The 12,142-nt window shown below is 38.9% G+C and overlaps 1 pseudogene; it reads left to right on the plus strand.

Moving 5' to 3' along the window:
• The first annotated feature begins 2,160 nt into the window (after nucleotides 1-2,160).
• LOC148025775 (aldehyde oxidase GLOX pseudogene) lies at nucleotides 2,161-5,097 on the plus strand (annotated as a pseudogene).
• Nucleotides 5,098-12,142: the final 7,045 nt, after the last annotated feature.

A 12,142-nucleotide genomic window follows, 5' to 3' on the forward strand; every position in this document is an offset into this window, starting at 1 on the left:
AAGCTACTAGCTTATATCAAGGTGAGAGCTGTACTTTTTGGAGATGCATGAAGTATGGATGAAGAGAGTCCTCTCTAGAACATAGTTAAGGCTCTTTACTTTTAAGCACATATGGGCAAACATGAATATGGTGTTGATAAAGAAAGAAGAGAAATTTTTTGTATGAGAGCTATTTAAGCTAATTAGGGAGGACTGCCTAGCCTAGCTTGTTTTAGGGTTTTGAGGAAGAAAACTCATGTGTTCAAGGTTGCTTATAAGCACATGTCAAGATAGTAACTTAATAAGTTTTGGATTGTAGCCTGTTCATCACTAATGTAAATATTGATTATTTAGTACAATTACTACAAAATAAAAAGAAAAGTTTGTACTAGATCCTCTTAACTAGTTTTTGGGGCTATAAATACATAGAAAAACATCCATGAGTGTATCTTTAAAGGCTAGACTATCAAAATCCAGGTTTAAATTTTGACTCATTAGTATGTAAAAAGGTCAAATGAAGACCAGTTTCGGAATTCGAATCCCTTCTTTTTTCACTTGGTTGGAAACAGTGTTCATGAAAAACATTTTCGATAGAAGATACAAAGACATTTAACTCAGAATTTTGGAGGGATTTTTGAATCAAATTACATATGTTTGCCATTTTTATATAGCTAAAAATTTTAGGAAGTTCAAATTTGGGGGGGGTTTTCGAAAGTGTTTGCGATTAATTTTATAATAAACCTCGATTTTTAGTGGCCAGTGGTGGGAGAGAACAATTTTTTTTTCCTAAGCATGCCAACTTCCAAGCAAGGCTTTGAAAGGTGGGGCCTAGGGGAACCCAAGAAATTGAATGCAAAGTTAGAGGATACATTAAAATAGCAAACAGCATATGAGCATAAATTATAATCAGAGGAGAAACAAAACAAGTTACAACTCAAGGCTCAACCTTTCTTCTTGAATTTATTATCTGGATTCTGGATTCATTGGTCTAGTTCTGATTTTTCCTCTGTTTCCTGATGTGAGAAGCGACAGCAGCATCTCTCGGCATTATCAAGAAATGATGGCACATTAATATAATCATGAGTGCCACAGGTTCCCATTGCCCAAGCCCTGCTTTCCAAGTCTTTTCCACGCTTGTTTTCCTCCCAGGCTCCTGGACCCTCTCTCTCTCTCTCTCTCTCTCTCTCTCTCTCTCTCTTTGAGTTTTTGGTGCGGGTACATCATGCAACTGCAAGACAGCCTCTGTAATCTGTACTGGCAACTGCTCTCACTGAGGGCTCCACTCCTGCCAGCTGTCGCAACATCAATGGCACAGGCCCCACAAGACAAAGTCGTTTTTTCACCTGAATTCATCCACCCCTCCTGACCCACACCGACTCAAGAGTTTGTATTTTTGGGCTCTGTGTGTGTGTGTATGTGGGGGGGGGGCCGCCCCGGGGGGGGGTTCATGCTTCATTGTCTATCAGAAAGGCTTTTCCTTATAATAATCTCTGACATTAGATGGAGTCCCTTTCCTCCTAAGAGCTTGTTTTTTTGGGGGACGGTGTGTGTGTGTATGTTTTGGGCCCTGGGGGTGGGGAGCTTGGTTCGTCCTTCATTGTCTATCTGAAAGCCTTTTCCTTGTAATAATATCTTACATTAGATGGAGTATCTTTCCGACTAAGAGCTTTGAGTGAACTTGGAGTCCTGGACCAACTGCCTTCCCCCATTGCCTTTCATACACAAGAAGTGCAAAGGGGCTCTTTTCCTTTGTAGTGTTCAACACCTCAAGCCTCTGCTCTGGAGGCACTGCATACCTAGCTACGTGCTGGTGGAGGCAGAGGCCCCACAGGATGGAAGCTCATGATGTTGTCGTAATTCATAATGTGAGACTCACAGTGGGAATATGTCTAAAACTTCTGGTCATATTGTGTGTGTGCAAGAGAGGGAAACCTTTACTGGCTGAACACACCCTGCAACCAGCAGCTTCTTGCATATGTGGGCCTCCATCCAAGCAAGCTGTTGCCGGCATATTCAGGCTGGTTACGCACCAAGTAATGGACGGCCAACCCCCACCCAGAGTGTGGGCATGCACTTTTTGAAACTAGGCAGGGACATGGGCATCATACCTTTACACACCAAATGGACACTGTTTGTAAAAAAATAAAAAAAAGTAAACTTATAAATCTTTTGATTGGTTGCAAATGCAAATAGTGCACCCTTGTCCGTCACTTTACAAAGTGGGCGGGGAGTTCACCTATTTAGCAGGTAAACAACAGGTCATGTCCTCTCCAGTGTGTAAAGGATAGTGGACGCCAACCGTTAAATAAGTGTTTTGATTGGTTAAAGATTGCAAAGTGGGCGTCCCTTATTTGATGTGTGACCGGCCTCATTTTCGTGGATACGTCAGAGTGGCAAACCTTGGTCCCACATGGCCCTCCTAGCCCAACCACAGGCCCTGCCTGGTCCACATTGCCTCTTCAAAATAGCACTCATTGGGTGTGCATGAGAAGCTGTGTGCCACTGGTACAAAATGGTGTGCTCTGTGCACAAAGTCCATGCTCATGTATGTGCATAATAAATTGCATACATTCATGCATGTATGTTTTCATGTACATATATATATATATATGTACATGAAAAGGAACGAAGATTCAGACATTGCTTCTTGTTTGCTTGCTTTCTTTCTTTCTTTGCATTTGGGTTATCAGCCATGTCCTCTTTGCTGCAACTGAGAACACAACGTGTGAGGCTTTCCAACTCAACAAGCTGACTATTTGCACCCAAAGAATCAAGAGTTATTGGTCTGAACATTTTTATGTAGCAACATTCCTTACACCCTTCTCTGCAGTTAGATGATTGCAATAAGGAAGTCTCAAGCTTCTTTCATTGATAGCTGATTCGACAAGCGAACAAGATTAGTCCTGTTCATTTGGATGCTAACTATATCATCTCAATGATTTGTGCAAGTTAACAGCGTGAGCTTTTGAGTTAGATGATTGCAATAGGGAAGTCTCAAGCTCCTTACATTGATATAACTGATTCAACAAACAAACGACATTAGTTCTTTTCATTTGGATGCTTACTAATATCATCTCATTGATTTGCGCAAAGTATCATGGTAACCTTGTAAGTTGTCGTTTTCATCACCCATATGACAGTAATCTGACTGAAGTTTTCAGTTGGACAGACATTTGGTAGCCTCCCAACCCATCATTAGCATCATTATTTGAAGACGTCCTTGACTGCATTGCTTGCAACCTCTTGCACACTTAAAACAAAATGAAAGGCTTTATTGACTTGGATCCCCTCTGCTTAATATGGGTTGTGCCTTCGCTGCTACTGCTGCTCAGTGTGGAGAAGGTGAACGCTCAAGGAAGTTGGGAATTACTTCTCTCGAATGCAGGCATAGCTTCTATGCACACTGCAGTAACCCACTATGGCACCGTAGTCATGCTCGACAGGACCAACATAGGGCCATCAGATATCAACCTCACTGCAGGTGTCTGCAGAGACAACCCCAATGACCTCACTCTCACCCATGATTGCACTGCCCACTCAGTATTATTCATGCCCGGTCCAAATACTGTCCGGCCCCTCTTCATCTACACAGATACATGGTGCAGCTCAGGGCAGTTTCTTGCAGATGGAACGCTTGTTCAAACAGGGGGAGACAATGATGGGCTTATGAGAATACGGCGGTTTACACCGTGTCCAGCTGATGAATCCTGTGATTGGGTTGAATCAACAGATGAGTTTCTGCAGGATGGTAGATGGTATGCAACAAATCAGCTGTTGCCTGATGGTAGACATATTGTTATAGGAGGAAGGAGTGTATTCACGTATGAATTTATTCCTTCCAACAGTGTAACAAAAACCTTTCTGCCCTTCTTGAACCAAACCAATGATGTACAGAATGACAACTACTATCCCTTTGTGCATCTATTACCAGATGGAAACCTATATATTTTTGCCAACAGAGACTCAATCATATATGATTATCAGACAAATACTGTGGTGCAGGTTTTCCCGACCATACCAGGTGAGCCACGCAATTATCCATCTGCTGGGTCCTCTGTGATGTTACCATTGATAGGGGATGACAGCTATGAGAATGTGGAAGTTCTTGTCTGTGGAGGAGCACAGCTCTACTGTTTCTTGTACCCAGCCCCATTCCCAAATGCATCACAAACATGCGGTCGCATAACAGTAACCTCATCAAACCCACAATGGGAAATGGACTACATGCCCATTAGGAGGGCTATGGGAGACATGATATTTGTTCCAACAGGGGATGTTCTGATTGTCAATGGGGCTCAAAATGGATGCCAAGGATGGGGCAACGCCATCAATCCAGCCTTATCGCCGGTCTTATATAAACCTAATTATGCAGCAGGCACAAGGTTTGAAGTCCAAAGTCCAAGCTCCATTCCGAGAGTGTACCATTCAACTGCTAATCTTCTACCTGATGGAAGAGTTCTGATTGCAGGAAGTAATACGCATCAATTCTACACATTTACAGGTGATTTCCCCACCGAATTGAGGGTGGAGGCCTTTTCGCCAGCCTATCTGGATGCCGCGAATGATGCAGCACGGCCGCAGATCATTAATGCACCATCGAAGATAGTGTACAGCCAGCAATTCACGGTGATGGTGTCGGTGAATGAGACGCGAGGGTCCAGTCTAGGGCTCAATCTGGTGAGCTCGCCCTTCACGACGCACTCGTATTCGCAGGGGCTGAGGTTCCTGAGGCTGGCGATCAGCGGGCAGGCGACCCTCGGGTCAAATTTCTACGTGCTGAATGCGACAGCACCCCCATCACCGACTGTGGCGCCACCGTCGTACTACATGCTGTTCGTACAAAATCAGGACATACCCAGCAGGGCCACATGGGTGCAGGTGATCTACCCATCGTGAGCAGCAGCGTGTGTCAGGCTTTGTCAGGAACAAAGCAATTCTTTTGGGCGATGCCGTGCCGCCTTCTTCTTCTTCTTCTTCTTCTTCATGATTCATCCATCTTCTTCTTTTCTCATTCTGAGAGGGGAGAAAATAAGATTATTTCTCAGCGAATTTTGTAAATCGCGGGAAAACAGTTTTTCTTTGTACACGCAAAATGCTACATTTTTCTTTCTTGTCAAATCTCTCTTTCTTTTCTCGTAATAGGTAGTTTGTATTAATTACCAAAAACAAGCATAAGATAACAAGCTTACAAGGTGCACGGTGGCTCTAGGGCATCATGTATGAACCATATACCATGGATTCAGCAATCGCAAAAAGACGAGAGTGCAAGAGGCACCCCAGAACTAGACAAGCATAAAAGATCAGGAGGTGTTATATGAGCTCGGGCCTTCAGTTTGAATGTCTCCAGTACACCATCTTCAAATAAGTCTCCCAGCACCACAATGTCACACACACACACACACACACACATACATATATACTTACTTGCAAATGTTCCAATTTTTGGGTGCCCCCAACCACATAGGGAAGGCTATAGCGCTTTTGTACGGTAGAGCTGGGAGAATTTTAGCTTAGCTAAGAATTATTTGAAATATATTAATGTGGTATTTCATTGGGTGCTTTTGTAAATATTGGGGAGGATGTTTGGAGATATGTTTGTTGTTATTTTTATTTTACAAAATTTTGAGTGAAAAGAGTCGGCACCGAGTCCATTTCTTCTCCTAGATGGCATGATTAGCATGTTCTCTTTTAGAGAAGAATCAATAAGCTTGAATAATCTTTACCATTAAGAAGTTGGAAGAATATTTACCAACAAAGGATACCTAAGTGAGTTACCCTTCAACTCTATTATATGTCTTACCTACCTTTTCTCGAGATGACCTATTAAGCGGAAAGAGTCTCAACATTTTTTTCAAGAGCATTTTCACTAGGAAGTTAACTACTAAAAGCTCACTAGCTAAATTTGACAAATGCTCCCCCTGTAGCCTTTGTGGTAGATTTGAAGAGGATTTCTCATCTCATATGGGACCATATAGAACTGCAAGCACCTTGGAAAACTATTGACAAATGGTTTGGGAAAGCTAGGTTTAATTGTATTATTACCTGTAGGCGTGCAATTCTTACTAGATCAAGGCAAGTAGAATGAAGAAACTTGGAAGCTATGGTTGGTTTTTAGAGCTATAACAACTTTAAGGGCTATTTGGTGCTTGAGAAATGGCCTATTGCATGGTAGGATTAGGAAGAGCATGTCCCTGTTTTGGGAATTTGATAGAAGTAAGCATGAGATTTTGGAAATTTGATAGGAGTAAGCATGAGATTTTGGTCCTTTTGGGTATTCTCAAGTGTTAAAAGTATTGCTTTAAGGTTGCTTATAAGCGGCTTAAAAGAGCCAGAATTTTCAGTAAGTTTGGCCTATGGTTGTATGCTTCATGATTTAACTAACAACATATTATGATTTTCGCATTTAGAAAAGCTCTAATATCCATATACATGTGGCATTATTATGCACCTTAAGGCCACCTTTGTATCCCTCTTTCAACATGCATTTTTGGTAAGAAATTTATTAACAGTGGGAGAGCTGCTAATGAGAACAAGTAGTGTTAGAACACATAAGGCATACTTAATGCCATTGAAATGGAAGCAAGAACATTCAAAATAATAAAAAATACTACTAGTCAAAAAAGAAATGAATAAGAAGAATACATATAATACTCATAACTCAAATTCCTTAATAGAATACACCTATCCCTCAAAATACATTCTAGATTATACTGATTATTTGTTTGGACACAATATAGGTCCTATGTACTAGTGGCTAATATGTGGCGCATTTGGTTAGATTTAGCAAACCTACGACTACCAAACCCACTCTAGAGAAATACATTTAATGAATACCATTAGAGCCTTGGACTTGAAGCCCATATGTTATTGTATTTTGGTATTGATGTGTGTGAACACACTTAGGATAGTCAAAGCACCTTTTTCCCTCAGCCTTCTTCGACCTCTTAGGCAGAGTCGTCAATACCCTTAGCTCGAGTTCCTTAAATTGGGATGAATTTGATAAGCATTCATACGTTGAAAAATACTGCCAAAAGCAAGTAAGGGCTTGACATCATTATATTTTTTATTCAAGTTCATTATGGCCTCCATTTGCATTACTATCAGTGATATGTAGGCTATTTTGTCCGTTGTGCAAAATTTTTGACATTAGTTATGTCTATAGTAGGTAAGAGTCCTTATAGTCTCTTTTATATTGTGCTACAATAACGTAGGTTGGTGTTGTGCATATTTTGATCTAGACATGCAACTTTTGCATCAAGTATAATTAATGGCCATGGTAGGAAACAATGATATATTTTGTATGATGTTGGTTGTTGAGGAGGACAATTTGGGTGGAACCAATTATTAATTGTGAGCTTATATGATGCCTGATGTATTGGTTGCAAAGGGGCTTTTGAACATTGTATTGAAAGACATCCTGGTGGTATTTTAGAAGCAACACATGCATTAGAAGAAACATAAATGGGTGATGTTGAGGATGTTGCAAATTTAGGTTTTTCTCCAAAGATATTAGAGTACCACGAGCACCTACTCCTTTGAGTAGATTTGTTTGGATGGTAGAGATATAGAGGCTCATGCTTTCACTGCATTATCTATTGAATATACCATGATCCCATATATTTGATCATATAAGATAGCTAAGGATGCTTGGGATACTCTTGCATGTTTGTATTAAGGAAGAAATGAGGCTTGTATTGCTTTCCTACATAAGCGGTTAGAAAGTGAACATATGGATGAAGGTGACTCCATGGATAATTTTTTGACAAAGTTAAAAAATGTTAAGGAGTAGTTAATTGCTGCAGATGAGATTTTGCCCATGAAGGTGACTCCATGGATAATTTTTTGACAAAGTTAAAAGATGTTAAGGAGTAGTTGATTGCTGTAGATGAGATTTTGCCCAATAGTTCACTTGTGCATATTGTTCTCAAAGGTCTTCTTGATTCTTATCAAAGTTTTGCATCTCCTCTTTATTTGATGATGAAAGGCAATCTGAATGCTTTGTCATTTGATGAGTTGGTTTCTATTTTACTGCAAGAAGGACGATCTAGACAAAATAGGTCTATTATGCATGTTACAGACCAAGCTTTGTGGATAGTTAGAAAGTAAAGGAAAAGCTTCCCTTTCTACTAGTAACCAAAAATATGCAAATGCTACTTGGACAAGGAAGGCTGATAAGGATAAGAAGAAAAAAGAGAGTCAAATGTTTTGCATGTATTGTAAGGTAAAAGATCATGTCATAATGGACTATACTAAATTGGCTGCAAAAAAGCTAGTATGGATCTTGCAGATGTCTCTCATTCTAATCTACAAATATTTTGTAGGATACAAAGTGGGTATTTAATGCACAATGCAATTATGACCCTTCTTTACATGATTTTTATATGCCTATTGTTCATTTAGATATATAGAAGCTTGACAATGGTGCTAGAAGCATATTACTTCTCTATGTAGTCTATTTACTTCTCTTGAGCCTACCCTTAAGGCAATACTATGACATGTACCAATAACTCCTCATATCATATCAAAGGAGTTGGAAAATTGTGCCAATTGTTATTAATGGTAGTACTTTCATACTTATGGATGATTTGTATGTATCCGAGATAAAAAAGAACTTGCTATCAGTTTCTATACTTCCCAAGATTAGTTTGATTTTGTGAAGTTTCTTGATGATAGATATACAAGTAGTGAGAGCTTGCTTTCTTGGCTATTTTTCCACAGTTGGATTGATATATACTATTGTCTTTATTTCAATATTATTGTAATTATAGTTTTTAACATTGTCTTGGAAAGCAAACATTGTACTTTGGTAGTCTATTGCTTGTAGTTGGTGGATAGTTCTATGCTTTGGTATGTCCTCTTATTTTACTCTTATTTTGGCTAAGTTTTGGGGGTTGATTTGTGATAATTTGAAGCAATCCATTCTATTGGATTTTTCATTGGTATACAGTCATTATGGGGCTAATTCTTTGAATGATAGTGATATTTTCAATATTGAAAAGCTTAATAGCACAAATTCTACATGTTGGAAGATGCAAGTTCAAAAGAAGTAGGTCAAGTTGTTGAAAACCAAGATTATAAAGCTTGCAGACATGGATCATGATGATTGTAATGAGGCTAAGATGGCCAAGTTCCTTTATGTACCCGTAGTGGGTAGTTTGATGTATACCATGATAGCCACTCACCCTAATATAGCATTTGTAGTGGGAATTATGGCATGCTATATGGCTACACTAGTTAGCGACATTGGGATGCTATAAAGGGGTATCATGAGGTACTTGAAAGGCATGGCAAATATGTGCATTTGTGATGGTAGCCAAGATACTATAGTTGTGGGTTACATTAACTCCAACTACACAGGACATACCAACAATAGGAAGCCCACCTTTGGGCATGTCTTCACCTTTGTTGGAGATGTTAGTTCTTGGATGTCTAGGATGCAAAAATGCATAGTCTTATCTACTATTAAGGTATAGTATATTGTAGTCACAATAAGGCTTGCAAGGAGGTCCTATGGTTAGGCCATTTGCTGGTAGACCTTGGCATTACTGTTACTTCTATATTGCATTCGGATTCTATGAGTGCTATTCAGTTGGCCAAGAATCTTCCATGTGAAGATAAAGCACATTGAGGAGTACTATCACCATTAGGGAGGTGTAGAGGACAAGTTTGTTGAGCTTGTCAAGATCTTAGTAGTAGTTGACAAGATTCTTATAGATTTTCTCACTAAAAGTCTCTCAATGGAATGTTCTGCCTTCCTTAGGAAGATGATGGGAGTAGGACGAGATGATGTCTATTCCTCATCCTATTGTACTTTGTCACTTTTTTTGTTCTCTCCGAACTCAAGGCACATTTTCCTTTAAGTGAGAGATTGTTGGGGATAAAGACGCTTGTGCTTATGTGGGCTAATATTTACTATACGTCGTGACTACATACCTGAATATTGTAGGTGTGGTGGGGCCCATCATTGTTAGGCTTTATTCTTTATTCTTTCAATGACTATTCTAATAAGGAAAGGCACGTCACATATGATGACTATTGGAGTTCCCACATATGGTATCTCTCTCTCTATTGCTCTCTTGCTCCATTTACCATAGTTCTTGCATTGCTCTTGCTTCCACTTGTGTACTTCCACTCAAGCTCTACCTTTCATTGCAAACACCATCATTTAGCAACTACATGTACTTCATGACTTTCATTGACGACTACTCCGGGGATATATGGGTATATGGTTTTAAAGCTAAGTACAAAGTGCTTTTATACTTCAAGAAGTTTGTTAGCATAGTTGAAAATTTGTTAGGATGTAAATTCAATTAGGATTTTTGGTTATGGTCTTAGTTTCTCTACTTCTAGAGTAGGATAGTTTTTGGCCCTTCCATCTTATGCTTTGGCAGCAAATCAAACTGATATAAAATCTATAGTTGGCTACAAGTGAAGAAAATTTCTACATTATAGAGAAAATATCCTTGAGGAGGAGGATGATGTAAAAGCTCTTGAGAGCTAGCTTTGTACTTTATCTTGAAAAATACTATGAATTCTCAAGTTTCATTGTTATCTTTAATTTTCATTCTTTGAACCTGTCATTGAAAAAACCAATTGAATAGCTTCTCAAGAGCATTTCTTTTCGTAACTCCTCCTCCATGTCTTGTGCTTCGAAAAAAACTTGTACGTGCTTGATAGTGAGGACTTTCCATGCCTTGGCTGCTATAAGTTGCTAGGGGGCCTTGCTTCTCCACAAAGTAAGGCCCATGCATATGAAGGATATACTGCAAATACAAGAGAGTAACAATCATTTTGTACCATTGAAAAATTTATCAAAGAAAACTTGGATTAAATGTAACATCTTACAAAATAAAACGTGACATACTTTTCTCCCCATGCCTCCTTTATTGCTTAAACAAGATTTGTAATTGAACGTTTGAACTCTTCTGGTATGTGTATGTTGTCTTTTGTTACTTCAGGAGCTTTAGAAAGGCATCGAGGTGTCTCCAAACCTCCTTACATAGAAATATAAGTCAAGGTGTACTCGCAACATTTGTCGCTATCCCACATAGCTCTCTCCAATACTCTCAAGTAATGCTCATTTGTTTTCCTGTATGGTTTCCTGGAAAGCATCTCGCTTTTGAGCCTCTCATTGAGACATAAGAGACATCTCTTGTTTTCCTTGAAAGTGTTGGATCTTTTCTTAAGTGAAATTGACCTCTATGAAAACCCATTTTCAAGAGTAATGCCTCACATTTATCAACACACTCATTTGATAAAGACATGGGCTTAATTGAGTATGTATAGTTGAGATGCAACTTGAGAAATTTATCAATTATTCTAATCTCTGCATGATGCAGAGTACAAATATGAACATTTTTAAGAGGAATTGAAAGAATGGGATCCCATATGTCTTCTATGTTTTTAAATTTACTTAAATCTATAGAGTCTCTAGTTGGGGCTCTTCCTATAGGGTGCAAGTTGCTCCAATCTTTAGACCCAATACTTTTCATGCAACAAACACAATGATATTTTTCATTTGTCCCATTAAATATTCCAAGCATACATTTGATAAATTTTAAGTCAGCGCTTATATGCCATCTATTGTAACCCAAAGAAACCAAGTAACCTTGTAAGTGCTTAATACATAGTATAGGCCATGTTGCTTCCTCTAAGAAGATGTTATGGAATACTAAGAAAACACGAGGATCAATCCTTGCCAAGTAATAGCCATTTGCAACATCTTTCAATGAACTACCACCAAGTCTCGATCCCTTTCCCCGTCCCAAGAAGTGATCAAAATCTTCAATATCCAACTGCAAAAAAGATGAATATCAAATGAAATTCAAAATCAAACATATCAATGCATCTTACAAAATTGGAGATAATAGTACCAATTGGTTTTTATCATACTCTAGCTTAGTTGGATTCCATATATTAATTGATGATGATGTCTCATTGTTGGTATCTTGCAATTCTTTTACATACTCCGACTTCTCTCTTCCAAAAGTAAAAATTTCAAGTCGGTCTTGAAGATGGTTAAACTCCTCATCAGTAATCTGCAACTCTTTCTCAATATCCTTTGCCTTATTGAAACAAAGAGAAATAACATCCTCTACATCAATAAACTTGTCATTTGTAGTTTCAGTGCTGCCCAGTTTAAGTAACTCTTCATTCAATTCAT

Source organism: Lygodium microphyllum, chromosome 14, assembly GCF_053477565.2.
Source record: "Lygodium microphyllum isolate KBCC chromosome 14, Lygodium_microphyllum_v1.1.10, whole genome shotgun sequence".
In the NCBI taxonomy this organism is placed as follows: domain Eukaryota; kingdom Viridiplantae; phylum Streptophyta; class Polypodiopsida; order Schizaeales; family Lygodiaceae; genus Lygodium; species Lygodium microphyllum.